The sequence below is a fragment of the Procambarus clarkii genome, unplaced genomic scaffold (assembly GCF_040958095.1).
Source record: "Procambarus clarkii isolate CNS0578487 unplaced genomic scaffold, FALCON_Pclarkii_2.0 HiC_scaffold_1464, whole genome shotgun sequence".
Lineage (NCBI taxonomy): Eukaryota > Metazoa > Arthropoda > Malacostraca > Decapoda > Cambaridae > Procambarus > Procambarus clarkii.
This window is the reverse complement of record NW_027190492.1, coordinates 2,501-12,500: the sequence shown is the minus strand read 5'-3', so window position 1 is coordinate 12,500 and position 10,000 is coordinate 2,501. Positions and strand designations below refer to the sequence as shown.

The following is a 10,000-nucleotide window of genomic DNA, read 5'->3' as shown; positions in this document are numbered from 1 at the left end:
TGTCAAGGAAAACCCAGCACTAGACGCCGCCAGAGTAGCAGGCGCCGGCCCTGTCAACGAGAGGAGCAGTAGCGTCTTCGCCTGCTGCTTTCTCTCTATGGTGTGGGTGCCGGAAGCCACTGAGCGACCGGGGACAAGGAAGAAAGATGTCGGTGACGGGTGTCGCGAGCCCCAACAGATGACTCTAAAGCAGTATACGGCGCTAGGACTGTGACCTGCGCCGGTCGGACTGACTGACATGTCATGTCAGTCCGACATCACAGACCTGTTATTGTCTCACAGTGGGTGTTGATCTCCCCGCCGTTTATCCGCTTTCTCCTTTCCCACGGCAATTGGGTGCGGCTCCCAAGGCTACCCTTGCCTTCTTCGCATTGAAGAATACTCGAACGACGACGACGAGCCGATGGTTGCAGCTCTCGCGTCACAAACTGTAATGATCCTTCCGCAGGTTCACCTACGGAAACCTTGTTACGACTTTTACTTCCTCTAAATGATCAAGTTTGGACATCTTTCCGTCAGCTCGAGGCGAGAACCCCTTGCGCCGAGACGCGAGGGGTAGAACATCCAAGAGCGCCAGTCCGAAGGCCTCACTAAATCATTCAATCGGTAGTAGCGACGGGCGGTGTGTACAAAGGGCAGGGACGTAATCAGCGCAAGCTGATGACTTGCACTTACTGGGAATTCCTCGTTCATGGGAAACAATTGCAAGCCCCAATCCCTATCATGAAGGGGATTGAACGGGTTACCCGCTCCTCTCGGAGGGGGAGAACACGTTGATCTCTTCAGTGTAGCGCGCGTGCGGCCCAGAACATCTAAGGGCATCACAGACCTGTTATTGCTCAATCTCGTGCGGCTAGAATTGCCGCTAATCCCTCTAAGAAGAAGTTGCGAACTGGACACCAATTGCTGGAGATCCGTCGACTAGTTAATAGGCCAGAGTCTCGTTCGTTATCGGAATTAACCAGACAAATCGCTCCACCAACTAAGAACGGCCATGCACCACCACCCACCGAATCGAGAAAGAGCTCTCAATCTGTCAATCCTTCCGGTGTCTGGGCCTGGTGAGGTTCCCCGTGTTGAGTCAAATTAAGCCGCAGGCTCCACTCCTGGTGGTGCCCTTCCGTCAATTCCTTTAAGTTTCAGCTTTGCAACCATACTTCCCCCGGAACCCAAAGACTTTGGTTTCCCGGAAGCTGCCCGCCGGGTCATGGGAATAACGCCGGCGGATCGCTAGTTGGCATCGTTTATGGTTAGAACTAGGGCGGTATCTGATCGCCTTCGAACCTCTAACTTTCGTTCTTGATTAATGAAAACATCCTTGGCAAATGCTTTCGCAGTAGTTCGTCTTGCGACGGTCCAAGAATTTCACCTCTAGCGTCGCAGTACGAATGCCCCCGCCTGTTCCTATTAGTCATTACCTCAGGTTCCGAAAACCAACAAAATAGAACCGAGGTCCTATTCCATTATTCCATGCATAGACATTCAGGCCATTAAAGTAGCCTGCTCTGAGCACTCTAATTTTTTCAAAGTAAACGTGCCGGCCACTCGGGACACTCGATGAAGAGCACCCCGTGCGAGCCGGCGGGGCTAGTTAGCTGTTCGGAGCGTGACAGTAAGCACCAGGCGGTGTACCGTCAGTCCGGAACTGAGATCCAACTACGAGCTTTTTAACCGCAACAACTTTAATATACGCTATTGGAGCTGGAATTACCGCGGCTGCTGGCACCAGACTTGCCCTCCAATAGATCCTCGTTAAAGGATTTAAAGTGTACTCATTCCGATTGCGAGGCCTCGGATGAGTCTCGCATCGTTATTTTTCGTCACTACCTCCCCGTGCCGGGAGTGGGTAATTTGCGTGCCTGCTGCCTTCCTTAGATGTGGTAGCCGTTTCTCAGGCTCCCTCTCCGGAATCGAACCCTGATTCCCCGTTACCCGTTATAGCCATTGTAGGCGCATAACCTACAATCGAAAGCTGATAAGGCAGACACTTGAAGGATGCGGCGCCGGTGCGGAGACCGTGCGCTCAGCAAAAAGTTATTCAGATTCACCACGGGTGGGTTAACGGACCGAGGCCCGACCAGTTTTGAACTAATAAAAGCGCTCTTCCCTTGCGGTCAGAGACGTGATGCATGTATTAGCTCTAGAATTACCACAGTTATCCAAGTAAGTGGGTTTACAGATCCAATGAAACATAGCTGATTTAATGAGCCATTCGCGGTTTCGCCTTAACTCGGCTTGTACTTACACATGCATGGCTTAATCTTTGAGACAAGCATATGACTACTGGCAGGATCAACCAGGTAGCTCAACAGTACTACTGATATATAGTACACAAGACACACACACACACCCCTCGCTCCCCTCGGTTTTGCGTTTTAATCCTGCTTTGCAAGTTAAATCTCACTATGGACTCTCTAGCAGCCCGACAGTATGGCGTTATGTCGATACGTTAGACGAACAGAGGCGGAGGAGAGCAGTTACTCCGCGTGGACGAACGATCATAACTACCCCGCCGAGATTACTCCTGCTCGTCATTGTCGTCATTCAACACGGCAAGCTGGAAAAACAGGAGGAGGAGCAGTAGTAAGTGAGTAGGTGGTGGTGGTCTTTTTCGTTTTGGTAGGGACGCGAGTCTTATTTTCCTCGGCGTCACCCCTTTTATATGAAAGGAACCGTCGGAAATGCATCCGAGGTGCCGTGTGGTTTGTCGCCTCCTCGTTGGTGGAGAGAGGCGACGCCACAGTGTTTTTGTTCAGCCTTCCCATGACATGGAAGAAGGTTGGTGCTCTGTTCCCATGCACACAGACCGATCGATAGCTGACTCGATGTGCAGTCGTAGGCTGGAGAAGTGATCGCACGGAGATCGGAAGGAATCGTCGTGACACAATACAGAGGCGCTGCTTTGAAGGCCTCTCGAGCCTCACGACGTGCGCGATTACGGGCGCTCTCGCCTAATGCTACGTATGTCTAGCAGAATGCAAGTTCGCCTCGCGCACCGGACCCGAGATGCCGCAGCGTGTGCAGTGACAGTTCTCAGTTTGCATCGAGCATCGGGATCATGCTCTTGCGGGAAGGAGGATGATGGGGGGTTGTGTGGAGAGAGAGCTGCTGCCGAAACAAACTACTCACTCCAGGGAGGAATTGAAGGCAATTCTCGAGCCACACGACATGCGCGAGTTTCGCCGACCGTCTTCGCCCACTGTTACGTATGTCTAACACATGAACAAGATCGGTCGCACGCGCACACCGGACCCCGAGGTGCCTGGGCTCTGGAACCACACGACATGTGCGAGGAGGGCCGCCTTCGCCTGCAAGTTACGTATGTCTAACAAGACGCAATGGTCGGTCGCTCACACACCGGACTCCAAATACCTCAGCCTATGTGGCATTTGCCCCGCGACAGACAGGCAGGTTCCCCATTGGCGCCGGTGAACGAGAAGCAGTTCGCAACCGCACCGGAACCCAGAACCTGTGATCCAATCCCGCGACAGGCAAAACACCGTCTGGTTCCCCAATTACTCCGGTATACGTCTGCGGCAAACAGTTCGCTACCGCACCGGAACCGAGAACCAGCACCCTAACAGTGGGGGAAGAGAAAGGAGCCCACGCACCAAAACAATGGAATACATTTGCTCCTTCTCTCTGGCGACAACGAGACACAATGTCGCCAAGACGCCGGTAGTAGGTTCAGCCAGCCACCGAGTCTCCCCCTTTATATAGCTATATCTAACGTCCATGGAAGGCCATCTCGGACCACACGACATGCGCGAGTTTCGCCGACCGTCTTCGCCCACTGTTACGTATGTCTAACACATGAACAAGATCGGTCGCACGCGCACACCGGACCCGAGATGCCTGGCTCTGGAACCACACGACATGTGCAAGGAGGGCCGCCTTCGCCTAATGTTACGTATGTCTAACAGAACGCAATGGTCGGTCACTCACACACCGGACTCCAAATACCTCAGCCTATGTGGCATTTGCCCCGCGACAGACAGGCAGGTTCCCCATTGGCGCCGGTGAACGAGAAGCAGTTCGCAACCGCACCGGAACCCAGAACCTGTGATCCAATCCCGCGACAGGCAAAACACCGTCTGGTTCCCCAATTACTCCGGTATACGTCTGCGGCAAACAGTTCGCTACCGCACCGGAACCGAGAACCAGCACCCTAACAGTGGGGGAAGAGAAAGGAGCCCACGTACCAAAACAATGGAATACATTTGCTCCTTCTCTCTGGCGACAACGAGACACAATGTCGCCAAGACGCCGGTAGTTGTCAGCCAGCCACCGCGTCTCCCCCTTTATATAGCTATATCTAATGTGCATGGAAGGCCATCTCGGACCACACGACATGCGCGAGTTTCGCCGACCGTCTTCGCCCACTGTTACGTATGTCTAACACATGAACAAGATCGGTCGCACGCGCACACCGGACCCGAGATGCCTGGCTCTGGAACCACACGACATGTGCAAGGAGGGCCGCCTTCGCCTAATGTTACGTATGTCTAACAGAACGCAATGGTCGGTCACTCACACACCGGACTCCAAATACCTCGGCATATGTACCCCGCGACAGGTAAAAGGCTGGTTCCCCATTTACTCCGGTAAACGTCTGCGGCAAACAGTTCGCTACCGCACCGGAACCGAGAACCAACACCGTGGAATGGGGGAAGGGAAAGTAGCCAACGCACCAAAACAATGGAAAACATTTGCTCCTTCCCTCTGGCAACAACGAGACTTAGAATGTCGCCAAGACGCAGGTAGTTGTCAGTAGTCTCCCTCGCATGGTCCCCTAAGACAGCAGGTTACCCACGAGAAAGGTGCCACAGACACCAGGTCTCCCCTATATATATCGAATGGGTCAAGGTGATGTCGTCACTTCGTGCAAATTGAGCTCAAATGGTCGCCCAGCTCTCGCTGTGCTGTGGTCTAAGCACGAAAACCCCTGATGTACCATGTCCCAGTTCTGGAAAAAGGTACACTCCGGCGCTCGATTTCGGCCAGAATGCCGAACTTGCCTCCCAATTCCTTTCAGGTCTGAGAGCCTTGAAGGACAATAGGGTTACCGGACCAGGCACTTGCAAGGGAGTCAGGGTTACGTTTCGCCGTTTCGGTACCCTCCATCCGATTTGGACGAGATTGAAAACGGAAGCACTTGGGCCGAAGGCCGACGCGGGACTCTAGTCGCCGGGCCCGGCTCTAGCCCCTGGACCCGGGTTAAGTTGTGCCGTTTCCGTACCCCTCGTCCGATTTGGACGAGATTGAAAACAGAAGCACTCGGGTCGGAGGCCGACGCGGGACTCTAGTCCCCGGGCCCGGCTCTAGCTACTGGACCCGGCTGGCAAAACGTAACTTCGGCGCCCTCCGTCCGATTTCCGCGAGACTGAAAACGCAAACGCCCAACCGGAAGCACACCGCTGGGCTTTAGTCCCTGGGTCCGGCTCTAGCTCTGGGGCCCGGCTAGCCGCTGTTAACTTCGGCGCCCGCCGTCTGATTTCGACGAGACTGAAAACGCCAGCTCTGCCGGCAAAGACGGCTACTCAACAATAGCCGATGGGCTCGGCTCTAGCTCCGGGACCCGGCTCGCCGCTGGTATCTTCGGCGCCTGCCGTCCGATTTCCGCGGGGCCGACCACGCCAGCACCCGCATCCAAAGTAGGTTACCCGGCAGTAGCCGACAAATCCGGCTCTAGCTCCTGGACCCGGCTGGCCACTGGTAAATTCGGCACCCGCCGTACGATTTCCGCGGGACTGAACACACCTTCTTCCTGCATCGGAGGAAGGTACTCGGCAATAGCCGTTGGGCCCGGCTCTAGCCACTGGACCCTGGTCTCCGGTGGTAACTTCTTCGGCGCCACCGGCCCAATTCGACCAGACCCGAGCTGACGACAGGGAGAAAGGCACACTCGCTCAGGTAACTTTGTTCGAGAACATATCCCGGCTCCCGACGACACCGGCAACGCTCGCATGCTACACGAGAAACACTGCTGGCGCGACCGCCACACACCGGGCAGGAGCAGGCCGTCACGCCAGGCCAGGCATTCTCTGTGCCGGAGCATTGCCGGAGACTGGACGAGGTCCAGCGGGTAAACGGCGGGAGTAAGCCGCTCGCCTAACAGTCCAGGTTTGCACCTCCCTCCCCCCCATCTCCGGTTTCCTCCCTGCCCTCAGCCGCCTGACAGGACTCTCTCGACGCCACACCGAGCCACAGTGGGTCGTCTCGCCATTCTCTCTTGGTGCCACACCATGGACGGATCCTAGCCCGCCTTTTGAGTTCGAATCTCCGTTTTCGGCGACCCACCTTAACACCCCCCCTTTCCTCACCCATCCAGAGCCCAACCCCACCCCCTACCCCCCCAAGTCCTCGTCTCTGCTTTTCCTTCCTGCCCTCAGCCACCTGAAAGATCTACTCGACGGTTTCACCGAGCCACAGTGAGGTCGTCTCTGAATTTCCTCCCTGTCCCCAGCCGCCTCACAGCACTCTCTCGACGACGCACCCAGCCCTCAGTGGGTCGTCTCTCCGTTTCCTCCCTGTCCTCAGCCGCCTCACAGCACTCTCTCGACGACGCACCGAGCCCTCGGTGGGTCGTCTCTCCGTTTCCTCCCTGTCCTCAGCCGCCTCACAGGACTCTCTCGACGCCTCACCCTGCCACAGTGGGTCGTCTCTCCGTTCTGTCTCTGTGTCGGATCAGGGACGGATCCTAGCCCGCCGTTTGAGGTCGAATCTCCGTTTTCGGCGACCCACCTTAACACCCCCCCTCCCCTCACCCATCCAGAGCCCAACCCCACCCCCTACCCCCCCAAGTCCTCGTCTCTGCTTTTCCTTCCTGCCCTCAGCCACCTGAAAGATCTACTCGACGGTTTCACCGAGCCACAGTGAGGTCGTCTCTGAATTTCCTCCCTGTCCCCAGCCGCCTCACAGCACTCTCTCGACGACGCACCCAGCCCTCAGTGGGTCGTCTCTCCGTTTCCTCCCTGTCCTCAGCCGCCTCACAGCACTCTCTCGACGACGCACCGAGCCCTCGGTGGGTCGTCTCTCCGTTTCCTCCCTGTCCTCAGCCGCCTCACAGGACTCTCTCGACGCCTCACCCTACCACAGTGGGTCGTCTCTCCGTTCTGTCTCTGTGTCGGATCAGGGACGGATCCTAGCCCGCCGTTTGAGGTCGAATCTCCGTTTTCGGCGACCCACCTTAACACCCCCCCTCCCCTCACCCATCCAGAGCCCAACCCCACCCCCTACCCCCCCAAGTCCTCGTCTCTGCTTTTCCTTCCTGCCCTCAGCCACCTGAAAGATCTACTCGACGGTTTCACCGAGCCACAGTGAGGTCGTCTCTGAATTTCCTCCCTGTCCCCAGCCGCCTCACAGCACTCTCTCGACGACGCACCCAGCCCTCAGTGGGTCGTCTCTCCGTTTCCTCCCTGTCCTCAGCCGCCTCACAGCACTCTCTCGACGACGCACCGAGCCCTCGGTGGGTCGTCTCTCCGTTTCCTCCCTGTCCTCAGCCGCCTCACAGGACTCTCTCGACGCCTCACCCTGCCACAGTGGGTCGTCTCTCCGTTCTGTCTCTGTGTCGGATCAGGGACGGATCCTAGCCCGCCGTTTGAGGTCGAATCTCCGTTTTCGGCGACCCACCTTAACACCCCCCCTCCCCTCACCCATCCAGAGCCCAACCCCACCCCCTACCCCCCCAAGTCCTCGTCTCTGCTTTTCCTTCCTGCCCTCAGCCACCTGAAAGATCTACTCGACGGTTTCACCGAGCCACAGTGAGGTCGTCTCTGAATTTCCTCCCTGTCCCCAGCCGCCTCACAGCACTCTCTCGACGACGCACCCAGCCCTCAGTGGGTCGTCTCTCCGTTTCCTCCCTGTCCTCAGCCGCCTCACAGGACTCTCTCGACGCCTCACCCTGCCACAGTGGGTCGTCTCTCCGTTCTGTCTCTGTGTCGGATCAGGGACGGATCCTAGCCCGCCGTTTGAGGTCGAATCTCCGTTTTCGGCGACCCACCTTAACACCCCCCCTCCCCTCACCCATCCAGAGCCCAACCCCACCCCCTACCCCCCCAAGTCCTCGTCTCTGCTTTTCCTTCCTGCCCTCAGCCACCTGAAAGATCTACTCGACGGTTTCACCGAGCCACAGTGAGGTCGTCTCTGAATTTCCTCCCTGTCCCCAGCCGCCTCACAGCACTCTCTCGACGACGCACCCAGCCCTCAGTGGGTCGTCTCTCCGTTTCCTCCCTGTCCTCAGCCGCCTCACAGCACTCTCTCGACGACGCACCGAGCCCTCGGTGGGTCGTCTCTCCGTTTCCTCCCTGTCCTCAGCCGCCTCACAGGACTCTCTCGACGCCTCACCCTGCCACAGTGGGTCGTCTCTCCGTTCTGTCTCTGTGTCGGATCAGGGACGGATCCTAGCCCGCCGTTTGAGGTCGAATCTCCGTTTTCGGCGACCCACCTTAACACCCCCCCTCCCCTCACCCATCCAGAGCCCAACCCCACCCCCTACCCCCCCAAGTCCTCGTCTCTGCTTTTCCTTCCTGCCCTCAGCCACCTGAAAGATCTACTCGACGGTTTCACCGAGCCACAGTGAGGTCGTCTCTGAATTTCCTCCCTGTCCCCAGCCGCCTCACAGCACTCTCTCGACGACGCACCCAGCCCTCAGTGGGTCGTCTCTCCGTTTCCTCCCTGTCCTCAGCCGCCTCACAGGACTCTCTCGACGCCTCACCCTGCCACAGTGGGTCGTCTCTCCGTTCTGTCTCTGTGTCGGATCAGGGACGGATCCTAGCCCGCCGTTTGAGGTCGAATCTCCGTTTTCGGCGACCCACCTTAACACCCCCCCTCCCCTCACCCATCCAGAGCCCAACCCCACCCCCTACCCCCCCAAGTCCTCGTCTCTGCTTTTCCTTCCTGCCCTCAGCCACCTGAAAGATCTACTCGACGGTTTCACCGAGCCACAGTGAGGTCGTCTCTGAATTTCCTCCCTGTCCCCAGCCGCCTCACAGCACTCTCTCGACGACGCACCCAGCCCTCAGTGGGTCGTCTCTCCGTTTCCTCCCTGTCCTCAGCCGCCTCACAGCACTCTCTCGACGACGCACCGAGCCCTCGGTGGGTCGTCTCTCCGTTTCCTCCCTGTCCTCAGTCGCCTCACAGGACTCTCTCGACGCCTCACCCTGCCACAGTGGGTCGTCTCTCCGTTCTGTCTCTGTGTCGGATCAGGGACGGATCCTAGCCCGCCTTTTGAGTTCGAATCTCCGTTTTCGGCGACCCACCTTAACACCCCCCCTCCCCACACCCATCCAGAGCCCTACCCCACCCCCTACCCCCCCAAGTCCTCGCCTCTGCTTTTCCTTCCTGCCCTCAGCCACCTGAAAGATCTACTCGACGGTTTCACCGAGCCACAGTGAGGTCGTCTCTCAATTTCCTCCCTGTCCCCAGCCGCCTCACAGCACTCTCTCGACGACGCACCCAGCCCTCAGTGGGTCGTCTCTCCGTTTCCTACCTCCCTCAGCCACCTGAAAGATCTACTCGACGGTTTCACCGAGCCACAGTGAGGTCGTCTCTGAATTTCCTCCCTGTCCCCAGCCGCCTCACAGCACTCTCTCGACGACGCACCCAGCCCTCAGTGGGTCGTCTCTCCGTTTCCTCCCTGTCCTCAGCCGCCTCACAGCACTCTCTCGACGACGCACCGAGCCCTCGGTGGGTCGTCTCTCCGTTTCCTCCCTGTCCTCAGTCGCCTCACAGGACTCTCTCGACGCCTCACCCTGCCACAGTGGGTCGTCTCTCCGTTCTGTCTCTGTGTCGGATCAGGGACGGATCCTAGCCCGCCTTTTGAGTTCGAATCTCCGTTTTCGGCGACCCACCTTAACACCCCCCCTCCCCACACCCATCCAGAGCCCTACCCCACCCCCTACCCCCCCAAGTCCTCGCCTCTGCTTTTCCTTCCTGCCCTCAGCCACCTGAAAGATCTACTCGACGGTTTCACCGAGCCACAGTGAGGTCGTCTCTCAAT

The 10,000-nt window shown here is 57.7% G+C and overlaps 1 non-coding gene across 1 annotated transcript; it reads right to left on the bottom strand.

The window, feature by feature from the left end:
* Positions 1-431: 431 nt before the first annotated feature.
* LOC138362217 (small subunit ribosomal RNA) lies at positions 432-2,303 on the bottom strand. The gene has a single exon (XR_011227497.1). It is a non-coding gene; the product is annotated as a small subunit ribosomal RNA (ribosomal RNA).
* Between the last annotated feature and the right edge of the window lie 7,697 nt (positions 2,304-10,000).